Raw genomic sequence first — 15,106 nt, forward strand, 5'->3', positions numbered from 1 at the left:
AACTCTGCCCTATGAAATCATGGAACATGTGCTCTGTGCTCTGTGAAAGCATGTAAAGAATCCAAGTGCTGGAGGACAGGGTTTGGGTCCAGAGCGACCTAGACAAATTGGAGGATTGGGCCAAAAGAAATCTGAGGAGGTTCAACAAGGAGAAGTGCAGAGTCCTGCACTTAGGACAGATGAATCCTATGCACTGCCACAGCCTGGGGACTGACTGAGTGACGGGGGTTTGATAGCAGCCTTCAACTACCTGAAAGAGCAGCAGTGTGGGCTTTCTCCTGGCCACTTTTGCTGGGCTGGGCAGGCGTCCTGGAGGCCTTTCTAGGAGAGAATTGGGAACTGAGTTAGAAAAACCAATGTGAAAACCAGAACCTCAGGTTTAGACTCATTTATTTATAATATTAAATCTTCAATTCTAGTGTCACAGTCAATACAATTGCTTCAGCCTGATAGTTGCCCAAAGGGAAACTTAACGTCTCTCCAAGGGGAGTGGAGAGAAAACACTTTTCAGAGTCCAAGAGAGACAAGGCGGGTGAGGGTAAGAGCTTGCAGAGGACCAACCTCTGTTGGTGAAAGAGACAAGCTGTGGAGCTAACCCCACACACTTCTTCAGTTCTGTGTAGCCTGGAAGGTCGTCTCTTCCATAACCAGCAGTTAGAACATAAGAACAGCCACACTGAGTCAGACCAGTTCATCTAGCCCACTCTCCTGAAAGTGGCCAATGCCTGGCGCCCCAGAGGACCCCTGGGACCAACATGGATACAGCACCACCACAAACAAGGTTAAAAGTCAATGCACGTGGGAGAAGCATCTTGTGTTTCATTCCTTATGTCCTAGTCCCATCATGTGGCCATTTCCTTTTCTTCCTTTCTGTTAAAAGCTTTGGTATTTTGCACAGAAACATTATTTCCCCAGGAGAGACCCAGGAGTGGGGGGCTGCATTCCTGTGCCAAACAGTCACTAGAAGGGGGCAGACAAAGGACTTTAGGACGAGGCGTCCGTCACTGTCAAAAGATCATCTCCCTCCTGCAAGTCACTGGCAGCCTGAATTTGTTCCTTATCCTCCCAGAGTCTGGGGGCTGGAATCAGCACTACCCAGCCCCTCCGTATGTAGCAGGAACAAACACAAACCTGGTCTTTAAAACAAGCTGTCCCCTTCCTTCTCAGGGAAGATTTTTCTGTGATTGAAGTTGAGCTTCAGTTCCCCTCTCCTAGGGGCGGGGCGGGTGTGGGGCCAGCTCCCAGTGAGATCTGTTTTCACCTTTGTCCCCTTTCAGTCACTCTGGGATGGTAACTCTGCTCCCAGCTGTCAGGCAGCTTCCAGCCCATCCACCCTGCTCTTTAACTCTGTGGTCATGTGTCACTCCCTCTGCCAGCACACACAGCCTGCAGGAAAACTACTCCTGCCAGATCCATTGGTGGTATAGTGGTGTGCATAGATGCCTTCCAAGCAGTTGATCTGGGTTTGATTCCCAGCCAATGCAATAATGGCTTTTCTCTTCTGTTGTTTTCTCGTCTGGAAGTGGTTTAATTTCAGTCACATTGTGTTACAATCACATTATCTAAAGAATGAGACAATAAATGTGTCGAAGTCCAGCAGGTCATACAGGATGGAGGCACACCAGGGGCTGGAATATGTCATCTGAGAAAGACAGAACACTTGGAAACCTGCATCTCCCATCCCCTGGCCTTGCGTGTTATGATTCCAGCTCCGTGAGCTGTTTGTAGGATGTTCCTGCATGGTGGGGAAATGAAGTTTTGAGTCAGTTTTTGCTCCTGCAGGTTCCTTTGCTGTTACAATTATAATGACATGAACAACAGGGAAGCAAAATAAACATAAACCCCAAGTTGCAATACAGGTGGGGAAAGAGACGATCACGGTTAAGCCAAACACGTCAAAATAAAAATTAATACAAAAAAGGGGAGGGGGGAAGAGATCAGGTATGTGGAGATCCCCTTGATATTTCAATGCACATTGTTAGAATCAAAGTTCAGACTTGACACTGGAAAACCTGCAACTTCCTATCTCTCTGAACACCTGTGATGAGCAAGATGGAGTTGGGACACCAGTTCTGCTTCAATCATTTATTGTCTCTCTGTTCTCTCCTTCTCCCCCCAATTCCTCGTCTCCAATGTCTCTGCCTTTCTCCTCTTGCTCCCTCTCCCCTGCCCTTTCCCAGGAATTCACAGTCTACAGCATTTAGGACAAGCCAGAGCTCCCATGTTCTGCACATGAGCCTGTGTCAGAGGACGTGGGACCCAGGTCAGAGCCAGTCACCAGATCAATATGAGCCTTTATGGGCGACTTCTCTGCCTACTCTGCAATTTACACACACCTCCACTGAAGGGGGTGGGGTACAGCTCTGACTGAGGGCTAGTCTACACTTACTGTCCAGGTCGACGCGGTGAGTTCGACTTCTCGGAGTTCGAACTATCACGTCTGATCTAGACGCGATAGTTCGAACTCCGGAAGCGCCGCGGTCGACTCCGGTACTCCACCACTGCAAACGGCGGTGGTGGAGTCGATGAGGGAGCCGCGGAGTTCGACCCCGCCGCGTCTGGACGGGTGAGTAGTTCGAATCAGGATACTTCGAATTCAGCTACGCTATTCACGTAGCTGAATTTATGCACCTAATTCGAACCCCCTTTTTAGTGTAGACCAGGTCTGAGAGGCCTCACAGGAGAAATTTCAGCCCAAAGACAAATTTGTGTGAAATGTTGAGAAGAGAAGAGCCCCCTTCCCCTCCCCCCAAATCCCCAGAACTGTAGTGTCACCCCCATGGCACCAGCACAGGGAACCCAGTGAGGTGGGGTTACAGAATACAAGGGGGAGGCAGCAGGGAGAGAGGTGACAGGGACTCTCTCTCTTTCCTTCTCTCTTCACTTTCTGTTCTTCTCTTTCCTTCCAGGAACTGCAGTCACAGCAGGGAGGGGTTTGTCTCTTTATTAGGGATCCCTCTGTGTCACGGAGGCTGCACAAGTCATAGATTCTGTGGCTTCTGCAGTGGCCACTGCGGCTGACTCCGTGGCTGCCCCAGCAGCTGGCCTGGGGACAGCTTGAACAGTGGTTCCAAGGGTGGCAGGCGCAGCCACAGCTCAGTGGCTCCTGGCACCTGTCCAGAGGTAGCCGGAGCAGGGCTGGCCTCTGGGGCTCCCCTCACCTGGCAGCATCTGGAGTGGCAGTGGGTCCCCGGGGCTTCTCCCCCCATACATGGTGCCACGGGCCCCCTGGACTCCCTGCGCCCACAGCTGGTGCCACGGACCCCCTGGGCCTCCCTCTCCAAGACTCAATGAGGGGTATTTATGGTATAAGTCATGGCTGGGTCATGGGCAATGAGCGTTTGGTTTTTGCCCGTGATCTGTCCATGACGTTTACTAAAAATACCTGTGATTAAATCTTCGCCTTCCTCATTATCGACCAAATACATCGAAATGCCTCCACCTGCAAGTGGATTTAGCCCAGGACCCTCAGAGTCAGCAGCTGTTACGTCCCCACTGAGCTCTCTGGTCAGGTGTCCTAGCACTGGAAGCCTCCTGTTTAGATCCTAAATAGTGTTTTTGCACCAGGGGGGCTGAAATTTTGGACCGGACATTGTCGCTCCACTGTTATTTTACTGAATTGCTTCAAAACAGCAAGTGTAGAAAGTCTCCTAAGTGCCAGGCTCTCTGCCATGGAAACAGCTGCCCCTGCTCTGCAGGAGTCTGTGCGTTCCACACAGCAACGTACACACCTGCTCTGCACTGAAGGGGGGGTCAGACAGCCAGGGGCGGCTCTAGGCACCAGCAAAACAAGCTGGTGCCTAGGGCGTCAAAATCTAGGGGGTGTCCCCTGCTGCCGGGGGGGGCGGGAGGCTGGATGGCGGACCTGCCGCAGTCATGCCTGCGGAGGTCCACCGAGCCCGGGACGACCGGACCTGCCGCAGGCATGACTGCGGAGGGGGCGCTCGTCCCGCGGCTTGGCTGGACCTCCCGCAGGCATGACTGCGGCAGCTCCGCCGGACCCGCGAACCCTCCGCAGCCGCGGGAGGTCCAGCTGAGCCGCGCGACCGGCGGTCCCTCTGCAGTCATGCCCGCGGGAGGTCCGCTGCTCCCGCGACTGGCGCCTCAGCGCATGACTGCTTGGGGCGGCCAAACAGGTAGAGCCGCCCCTGCAGACAGCGACAGGGTTGGTAACACAAATACTTCAGACTATTACCTCCAGGTGCCTTCCTTTCTTTAACCCGGGATGTGCCAGTCAACTGGTAACCATGGTGTTATCTTCACCTTAAAATACCTCTCAGGACATTTTCTGCGAGCCCTCCACCCCTGCCCTCCCTGCAGGCAGCCCCTGTCTCCAGCCAGCCCCGCATGCCCCGGCTCCAGCCAACCCCTGCTGCACCCCCCCCGCTCTGCCTCCAGCCAGCCCCGCACCCCATGCCCTGCCTGCAGCTAGCCCCGCACCCCCTGCCCTGCCTGCAGCCAGCCATGCACCCCATGCCCTGGCCGCAGCCAGCCCCTCTCTGCAGCCAGCGCTGCACCCCATGCCCTGCCTGTAGCCAGCCCTGCACCCTCTGCCCTGCCCGCACCAGCCGCGTCCTCCCTGCCCTGCCCACAGCCAGCTCCTGCCACACCCCCTGCCCTGTCTCCAGCTAACTCCTGCCGCACCTCCCTGTGGCCCCGCCCAAAGCCAGCCAGGCCCCCCACACGCCACAGCCGTGCACACCCTGCCCTGTCTCCAGCCAACTCCTGCCGCACCCCACTGCCTGAAGCCAGCCAGCCCCACGCACTCCTCTGTCTCCAGCCCTGCCAACCCCTCATGCACCCCCCCTGCGTCCCTGCCTGAAGCCAGCCAGCCCCACACACCCCTGTCTCCAGCCAGCCCCGCATCCCTTGTCCTGCCTGCAGCCAGCCAGCCCCACACACCCCTGTCTCCAGCCAGCCCCGCATCCCTTGCCCTGCCTGCAGCCAGCCAGCCCCACCCACCCCGTCTCCAGCCAGCCCCGCACCCCTTGCCCTGCCTGCAGCCAGACCCTACCTCCAGTCAGCCCCTGCCCTGCCTCCAGCCAGCCCCATGCCCTCTGGTGCCCTGCAGTTCCCAGGGCAGGAACCCTGCACACCTGCTTCAATGAGGGGGGCAGGGAGCAGCTGGGACCCACACACGTGCGCAACCGAGGGTGACCAGACAGCGAGTGTGGAAAATCGGGACAGGGAGTGGGGGGTAATAGGATCCTAGATAAGAAAAAGACCCCAAAATTGGGACTGTCCCTATAAAATTGGGACATCTGGTCACCCTAGCCCACCCCCAGGACTCCTGAGTTCCATTGCTGGGTTTCCTATCGGTCCCTTTTCCTGGGGGACTCTGGGCAAGTTGCTCCCCCCTCTAGGGCTCCGTCCCCAGCAGGCAAATGGGGATTTCGTACCTTCCCGCTATTGGAACGTGCTGGGAGAATCCTCCAGCCAAAGCTGCTCTGACAGCGCTAAGCAGCATCTGACCATTCAAGGTCGGAGCGCGCTGCCCAGGAGGAGTGTCTGGCTCTGCGGTTTCACTTCAGCCCAGTCTAGAGAGGGGCCCAGCCATGGGGTTTGGCTCAAGAAGACCAAGTCTCCAATTTGTTAAGGGTGTTTTGGATTCCAATCCTGAGCTCCAAAGTGCTTGGTGTCAGTTGCACATTTTAGAAGCATGCTCTCCACTCCATTTTCCAAATCATTCATGAAACTATTGAATAGCACCGGACCCCGGACTGATCCCTGCCGGACCCACGAGGTGCCCCCTCTCCGTTGGGCAGCCAAACATGGAGAAGGGCCCTTGGAGTCTGGGCTTTCAACCAGCTCTGCACCCACATGACACTGATTGCAGCTGGACCGCATTTCCCTGGTTTGCTTGTGAGAATGTCCTGCGGGACTGTGTCAAAAGCCTTAGTAACCCCAAGATAGATCCCATCTACTGTTTACCCACCTCCACTAGGCCCAGAACCCTGCCAAAGAAGGAAAGAGGCTGGGTTTGGGATTATTTGTTCTTGACAAATCCATGCTCCCTCGTCCTAAGAATCAAATTCTCCTGTAGGTGCTGCTGACAAACTGAGTGTTTAAGAATATATTCCAGTATCTCTCCAGCTATGGAAGTCAGGCTGGCTAGTCTGCAAGTCCCAGGGGTCTCTTTGTTCCCCTTTGAAAGATAGGTCCTGTCTTGTTCATGGATGGGAAGATGTTCTTTTTCAGGGATCTCAGACGAGAACTGGGGCACAACACCTGGTTTGTTAAGGCCCCAAAAATGGAGGCAGGAACCTCTTCTCTCCTGCTGGAAAAGAACCCCAGGTACCGAAAAGACAGAGACTCACATCCCTGAATGGTCTTTAGAAAAGGCAGTTGTTTAAAAATTTGGGCCTGACCATTTCTTGTTTCCACAGACTAGACATTTTAGCAAACTTTAGAATTCCTTGGTGCTAAACACCGTGAAACTCCCTTTCTCCTTCACAGAGGGCTTTATCGCCCCTTATCTCACTCAGACTCATGACTGCCCAGAGCTCGAGAATTGTCCCTGTTCCCATTGGATAGATGGGGAGGAGCCTGAGGTCCAGAGAAGGGAAATGACCTACCCAAGGGCCTACACAGCAAGGCAGTGGCAGAGCCAGAAAGAGAAGCCACCAGTTCCGACTCCTGTTCTAACAAACAGCAAACCCCCAGAGGCAGCGATGGAGCCCAGGAATCGAGATGGTGGGAAATTTCATTGAAACCATTTCTGTCAGAAAATCCCATTCAGACTAAACCAGTTTGTTTCTCGAAATCATAACAAGTGGGATGAAAATTCTTTGCAAAAAGATTTTGTTGCAAAACAAAAGCATCTCCTGTTTGTCACAGTGTGTTAGATTGTCTCGTCACACACAAAGAGGAGACACTTCGATCTCAAAAATTAGATAAGATGCTTCAATCTGAGCTAAGTCGTTGCTGCTCTTAACAATTTAAAAATAAAAAAATACAAATAAAATAGATTTTCAGCTATTCTATTATGTCATAATCTGCTCTGAGTAAACGTGATAGGACACCTCATATTATGCACTACTCCTAGTGACACTCTCCAATGGATCCCCATCCTTCACCCACCATGAGGTAGGTAGGAGAAGATCATTATTATCCCTATTTGAAAGAGGGAGAAGCTGAGGCTGAGAAAGGAGAATTGACTTGTCTGAGGTCACACGGCCAGTCAGTGGCAGAGTTGAGAATAGGACCCAAGAGCCCTGATTTTCAAACTAACCTTGAATTTCAGACATTGAATGACCTGAATAAAGTGCTCTCTGATGAGCTCCAGACCAACAACAGTGCACAGGAATTATTCAGCAAGTATTTGAGGAGAACTGCAATGTTAGAGAGAATCATGAACAACTCAGAGACCATTAATGTAGAGAAGCAGCAAAATTCATCAAACATAGAACTGGTTCTGACTTATTTCCTTGGTCTTAAAAGAGACCAACAAGGACCTGAGTCTCCTCCCTGTCAATAACCCCCTGCTCAGCCAATCAGGGTAGAGACTGAGGACGGGAGGCTGAGGGTTCTCACCAGAGAGCCCAAAGGATGGCCCAGGTCGCTGGTGGGGATCAAATAAAATTCAGAATAAAATTCGGCCTCCTTAAGCTTGTGTTTTCCATGCCTAGAATTCAACTCTCACCAGCTGGATCAGACTGAACAGCTTTCAAACCTCGAGGAGGCTCTTACCTTCTAAACAGGGACGGCTGTTTTCTATTAAAATCACTAAAAGGGAAGGAGAAAACTTAAAAAGGTTCCTCCTGGCGCTCACATCCGTGAACCCGAATACTCCTCAGTCCTCAAAGAGAGACCTGGATAAGGAGACTTGCTGCAGCAAAGCCACAGGGTCTCTGAGGTTTCCTGGCCCCTCGCCCCTGTCCTGCCTGGCTGATGTCAGCATCTCTCTGTGAGGTCACCACCTCCCACCACCTTGGACCAATAGGCTGAGGTCCTGCAAAGGCCTTTGTGATGTCACTGCCACACCCTCCCTTGCTGGGCTAATGTCCTGCCCCTGGCCAGGCACTTTGGAGGTTTGAGCTACTCCCTGTGGATCACCCCACTAAAGGAGCGTTCGTTCTAGGCAGAACTGACACCAACTTGTCTGGGGTGTTCCCTGAAGCAGAGCACAAGTTTGAAATACGGGCAGCATAGAGCCAATAATCATAACGTCAACTACAAAAATGATACACATCTAGAGATAGCATCATTATAATCAGCCAATCAGAACTACTCCATAGACCTCTTACACGACAACCTTTCTACAATATTGGCTGCAAATATAGAACCGTGGTCGCAACGGTGATCTATACAGTTACAGATTATGTCAGTAACATTACAAGAGGTGACACGGCATCAGTGAGACTGATACTGGAATACTGCCTCCAGTTTTGGTGTCCTCATGTGAAAAAGATGTTGTGAAATTGGAGCTGGGGCAGCAAAGAGCCACCAAATGTTCTGAGGGCCGGAGAAAAATGCCTTCTAGGGAGCTATGGAAAGAGCTCAACCTGTTTAGCTGATCAAAAGAAGATTGAAAGGTGACTTCATTGAAGTGTTGAAGTGCCTTAATGGAGAGAAATTATTGGGTATTAAAGGCCTCTTTAATCGAGCAGAGAAAGGCCTAACAAGACCCAATGGCTGGAAGGTGAAAAGAGACAAATTCATATTACAACAAAGGCACAAATATTCAACAGCGAGGATGATTGACCACAGGAACAAGCTACCAAGGAAAGTGGTGGATTCGCCATCTCCTGATGTCATTTAATGAAGACTAGATGCCTTTCTGGAATGTGTTTGCCTCAAAAGTAGCTATGGTGTCCTACAGGAGGCCTGTGATATGCAGGGGGTCAGATTAGATGCTCTAATGGTCTCTTCTGGCCATGAAGTCGACTAATTTCTGAAAAACTGAGTGTAGCATTGGGAGCAGCGTCTGACGTTTTCCTGTCTAGCCGGCTTGCTGCCTAGAACGAACGCTCCTTGAGTGGGGTGATCCACAGGGAGTAGCTCAAACCTCCAAAGTGCCTGGCCAGGGCAGGACATTAGCCCAGCAAGGAGGGGTGTGGCAGTGACATCACAAAGGCCTTTGCGGGACCTCAGCCTATTGGTCCAAGGTGGTGGGGAGGTGGTGACCTCACAGAGAGATGCTGACATCAGCCAGGCAGGACAGGGCGAGGGGCCAGGGAAACCTCAGAGACCCTGTGGCTTTGCTTCAGCAAGTCTCCTTCTCCAGGTCTCTCTTTGAGGACTGAGAGAGTATTCAGGTTCATAGACGTGAGCGCCAGGAGGAACCTCTTTCGAGTTTTCTCCTTCCCTTTTAGTGATTTTACTAGAAAACAGCCCTCCCTGTTTAGAAGGTAAGAGCCTCCTGGAGGTTTGAAAGCTGTTCAGTCTGATCCAGCTGGTGAGAGTTGAATTCTAGGCATGGAAAACACCAGCTTAAGGAGGCAGAATTTTATTGCACACCTGGGTTTTTGTCCCTTAGAATCACTGGGGACATTAGGGTTTGTCCTTTTGTTTCACCTTCTCCTCCTCCCTCCCTTTCTCTCCGTCTCTTGGTTCTTTTGTCCTTTCTCCTGTTCTTCCAATACTGGGAGAGAGGGGGTTGTGTTGTGGGAGTGCTCTGCAGCTCCCACTGTGGGAGGTCCACCCAAAACTGGGGGGCTGAAATAGTGCTTGGGCAGTGATTCCCCACAAGTGACCTGGGCCATCCTTTGGGCTCTCTGGTGAGAACCTTCAGCCTCAGTCTCTACCCTGATTGGCTGAGCAGGGGGTTATTGACAAGGAGGAGACTCAGGTCCTTGTTGGTCTCTTTTAAGACCAAGGAAATAAGTCAGAACCAGTTCTGTGTTTGATGGTTTTTGCTGCTTCTCTGCATTAATGGTCTCTGAGCAGTTCATGATTCTCTCTAACATTGCAGTTCTCCTTAAATACTTGCATTATAATTCCTGTGCATTGTTGTTGGTCTGGAGCTCATCTGAGAGCATTTTATTCAGGTCATTCAATGTCTGAAATTCAAGATCCGATAGTTAGTTTGAAAATCAGGGCTCTTGGGTCCTATTCCCAACTCTGCCACTGACTGGCCGTGTGACCTAAGACAAGTCAATTCTTCTTTCTCAGATGTAGCTTCTCCTCTTTCAAGTAGGGATAATAATGATCTGCTCCTACCTAGCTCAACACACTCACTCTTCCCCAACACACTCACTGTCTCTCCCCAGAACACAAACAGTCTCTATCCTGCCACGCACACCGCAGTTGAAAAGCAGCTGGCAATCTAGTAAGATGCCCGTGGAATGGTGGGATAGAGAAACCTGCATCATGTGATGCTGTACCAGTCCATGAGGCATTGCAAACCCTTCCCAAAACACCCTGCAGCCAGTTGCACAGTGGGATAGTTGCCCACAGTGCACTGCTCTCTGTTGCCATCCACGAACTGCTAGCATGGATGTGCTCTGGTGACACAAGGGGCATAGGGAGGACATTCAATAGCTGTTTTAACTAAACACTTTAACTAAAGCAGCAATGCCGGGGGGTTGGTGGCTTCTTTGTTGCCTCACCCTGGAGTAAACTCAGCTTTTTATTCCATTCTTGATGCTTCATGGAATAACAACAGATGACTGAAGAAAGACGTGGACAGGGTGGGTCTCGGGAGGGGCAGAGAGGTTCGAGCAGTGGGCAGAGCAGGTCTCGGAGGTGGGGGCAGTGGGCAGGGCAGGTCTCAGGGGAGAGGCAGAGAGGTGTGGGTGGTGGGCAGGGTGGGTTGCAGGGATGGGTCAGAGCGGTGGCAGCTGGTGGGCAGACCGTGTGGTAGGGGGTGGAGAGGCACGAGCAGCAGGCAGGAAGGCCTTGGGGGAGGAGAGGAGTGAGCGAAAGGTGGCTCAGCCTTCCTCAGCCAAAGAGGAAGAGCGGGGGTGGGAAGTGGCCAAATAGGAGCAAGGGGGGAGCACAGGGGGGGCCTCAGAGAGAGGAGAAGGGTGGGGGGGCAGTGCCATGGTCTGGGCACCAATGGGCCCCACTTCCAGGAGCTTCCAGCGATCACTCCCAGCCTCCCCACATGCATGAGCAAGGGGCCACCTCTTCTCGTCATCATCACTACCCCAGCCCCTCCCCACGCTATTCTGAGGGGAGAAGGCCTCCTGTTGGACCAGCGCTATCTGCCCCGGTGTTAGGCTGATATAACTGCATTGCTTAGGGAGGTAAATTTTTCACACCCCTGAGTAATGTAGTTACACCGATCTAATTTTGTAGTGTAGACCTGTCCAAAGAACCTTGGGAGTAAAACTTCACCTGCTCCTCTGCTTTACTGAATCCAAACACCAGCAAAGCTTGTCAGGCCCAGATGGAGGTTGGCAGAGAGTCAGGTGTGTGCAGACATGATCCCTTCAGCAGCTGTAGGCACCATGGCTTAGCTGGCTAAAACCAGTGTTTTGTATACAGGGGATCCTGGGTTCAAGTTCCAATGGTACCTTACTGAGTTGCTTTTGGGGCACCTGGAATTGGCTACTGTCAGAAGACAAGATTCAGAGCTAGATGGACCTTCGGTCTAGCCTAGTGTGGTTTTTCTTATGGTTTAAATTACACTCACAAGCACTGATGATAGAGTTACTGAAAGTTTGGGAGTTAGGAGCCGATAGGTCAGTGGTCCAGTCCCCTCACAGACAAGCCCCTCCCTCTGGGACAGGGGCAGGTCTGAGCTCTCACACCAAGTACTCATTGTGGCTGCCAGAATCTGTGGGCAGCTCGTTTAGTTTATGCCGAGGGTTGAGTCCTGTTTTGTGCACCGAGTCTGAGATGAAAAGCAGCAGGACGTGTTTCTGTCCCTGCCCCAGAGCAGACAGACCAATGGAGAAATGCCGTGAGTCCAGGGTAATACTCCCCTGCGGTTTTACCATTTCCACTTGCTAAACCCCCTCCCAACCTTCTGGGCTCCTGGAGCAGGGGACTGAGCCTGAGCCGAGACACGGACACTGCAACTTTACAGCCCAAGCCACATGACCCTGATTAACGTGACACGGGCCAGTCGTGGGTGTTTCATTGCACTGGAGACGTAGCCTAATGTTATGTCTACACTGCGATTAACACACCCAGGGCACCTGTCGCAAAGCCCGGGTCAGCTGACTCAGGGTTATGGGGCTTGGGCTGCAAGACTATAAAATGACAGTGCAGACAGATGGGCTTGAGCCCAGTCTCTGAGACCCCACGAGGGGTGAGGGTTTCCGAACCCAGGCTTCAGTGTGAACAGAAATATCTGCACCACAGTTTTTAGCCTCTCAGCTTTAGCTTCCTGAGCCCACGTCAGATGACCCAGGCCAGCCATGCTGCCATCTTTATCCCAGGAGAGATGGACATTAAGGGTACGTCTCCATTGCAATGTCAGCCCAGGTGTGGCACTCTGTGCTCAAAGCAGCACCCTGGAAGCCCCATATTCACCAATCTCATATAATGATGATACGGTTTGTACAAAGTCTGCCTGGTGAGGTGTCATTTCAAAAGTCTTGGTCTGTTGAACATTAATATTGTGTTGGATTGTGTGTGTAGCATTGGCTGGGAAGTTTTGCTCTGTGTGTGTTACTGAGATGAGGTTGGGAAATGCCCCCCACCAGCCTTTCAGGTGTGACAATGGAGGAGCCAGACTCGCTGCTGGCCCATTAAAGGGATCCACACTCCCAAGCACTATCCCAGGAGCCGTGTACAATGCAGACTTCTCCGAGATAGCATAGCGACAATGGACACTGCTTGACTCACATCCTAGCAAAGGTACTTCCTAGCCAGTTGGAAGAAACTATGAAAGGGGGGGTAGAGACATTATGAGTTAGCCTCTCTCCCCCACAACTCAACAGCTGGAAATACACCTGGATGACAAAACTGATTCAGAAATCAGAAGAGAATAATAATAGTACATTCAAACCAAAGTCCCCAAACAGACTAGTAGTGGTTTTTCAGCAGAAAATTTTCAGTTTGGGGAATTCTGTTTTCTCAGTCAGACTTTGCCAAGGGAAGCAGAGAGAAAATGGTTGAGTTGCCTCCTTCAGAACAGCTTGGCCTAGGCACTAGCTCTGGTTCACTGTTGTGGCCTTGCTCAGGTTGGGTAGGTTAATTATTTGGGGAGGTCCCAGGGTGTTTGGGGCAGATTATGAGGCTGTTCCCTTTTGAGATAAAAACTAAGAAATGCCAGACTAGAGAATTGTTTTAGAAATCTGGTATTTAGACATTTTATTTGAAGCAAAGGGGGTGGGGTGGGGGAGAGATTCTGAGAAGGTTTTTGTTTGCAAGAAGCAACATTGTTTGATCTGTCATTGTACCAAAGTGGGGAGACGGTTGTCTATAAAGGAGGGTGAAGACTAAATGCAGCTGCTGAGGATGGGATTTGAACCCATGTGTGCAGAGCACAATGGATTAGCAGTCTATCACCTTAACCACTCAGCCACCTCATCTGAGCTAGCAAGAAGTGGACAGGAGGAGAAATCTAAGGCTGGCAGAAAGAGGGCCACTCAGGAGTTTTTAAATACGAAGCGTAAGCAGGGGCTGAATGAGCTCCCCCCTTACATCTAGTGAGGAGCTGGGGGAAGACTTCAGGAACAGGCCGTGTTTGCACAGACACCCCTACTCTACCTAGCTATGCAGCATGATGGGGCCACTTCCCCAAAATGACCAGTTTGGGATGGTGGTGGGTTGCAAATCACTTTAGCATTGAGTGCAATGAAATGTTATTCTCCTCCCTGTACGAGTGAAGGGCAGCAGAACGTACCTAGGCCGTCCTGACGGAGGGGTGGGTGGGGGAGGAATCGCTTTCATTGGACTGCAGAGAAGTGATTGAGGACGTCACCCTAACCCAGTGGGCCCCAAACATTTCACACTGCGCCCTCGTATCCATGGCTGTGGCCCCTCGGAAGCCGCGGTCGAGAACTGGGGCTGGGAGTGGGGCCGTTGCTTGCTGGGGAGAGGGGTGCGGACAGGGGTAAGGGGGTCGAGGCCGGGCCAGGAGCCAGGGGCCCAGGCTGAGGGTGGGATTGGGGAAGAGCTGGGACAGAGTGGGGCTCCCTCCCTGCCCTCCATGGGGGCTGGCTCAGGCCCTGAGGTGCCCCCATCAATCTTCCTCTGTGTCCCCCTAGGAGTCACGCCCCACATTTTGGGGTCCGCTGCCCTAAACTGACCCCTAGTCACTAAGCAGGGGCTAGTGATGCTAAAGCCTAGGGACAGGGAGCTTTGCCAGAGTGGAGCCTGTAGGTCACATGCTGGGGGGCTGTGACGGGCACACAGGCTCCGTGCTCTGGAACAGCTCGGAGTCAAACCCAGGCAGGAGCCTCCTCAGTGTGACCCCAGGACGCTCTCACTGGGGAAGCCTCCTTGGCTTCAGCCCCTCCTGGGACTGACCTTGGACCTTTCAGCCCCCCTGGTCCACACCAGGAGCTTCCTGCAGTGAGTCCACCTGAATCGGACACCTGGGAAAGCCTCACCCCCCCCCGAAGGGGAGTCCTGCACCCCCAACTTCCACAGTCCCCAGTGACTCTCCGCCAGCGCTGTACAACAGAAGGTTTGTTAGGGGTCTGGGATCCAGCCTGGGAAAGTTCTGTGTTTGCACAGGAAGCAGGAAGATTCAGCAACGTCCATCTTGGGAGACCCGAACTCAGAGCCTGGGCTCTCCTCGAGTCCCAACCCAGCAGACTCCTTGCTCCCAACAGCCCGACTCAGCCAGGCCCTTTGCCCCTCGTCTGTCCTCTGTCCTGTTTCCCTGGCAACCTGCTCAGCTGGCCTCCAGCTCGTTCTTTGTTCTGCGACTCCTCCCAGCCAGCTGGCCTCTTGCAGCAGGTGCGCCCCGGCCATCGGTTGCTAGGAGACAGAATTTGTGGCCATTGTCTGGGCCCAGGCAGCCAGACAGCAGCCACACCTGCCCTTTGGGGTCTCTGCCAAGATTTAACCCCCTTGTCCCACCACTGAGATCCGTGGTCCCAAAACACTTCAGGGTCATGTCCCCCACCCCTGTCCATGCTCCCCCCAAGTCGTGGCTGGGAGTGGGGCCGCAGCTAAGGGGGAAAGGACACAGACAGGGGTAAGGGGGCTGAGGCAGGGGCCAGAGCTGGGGCTGGAGCCAAGAGTGGAGCTTGGTGGCTCC

At 52.7% G+C, this 15,106-nt stretch overlaps 1 non-coding gene across 1 annotated transcript; it reads right to left on the bottom strand.

Annotated features, from left to right (window-relative positions):
- Positions 1 to 13,345: 13,345 nt before the first annotated feature.
- Positions 13,346 to 13,427, bottom strand: TRNAS-GCU. The gene has a single exon. It is a non-coding gene; the product is annotated as a tRNA-Ser (tRNA).
- Positions 13,428 to 15,106: the final 1,679 nt, after the last annotated feature.

Source organism: Mauremys reevesii, linkage group 14 (genome assembly GCF_016161935.1).
Source record: "Mauremys reevesii isolate NIE-2019 linkage group 14, ASM1616193v1, whole genome shotgun sequence".
Taxonomy (NCBI): domain Eukaryota; kingdom Metazoa; phylum Chordata; order Testudines; family Geoemydidae; genus Mauremys; species Mauremys reevesii.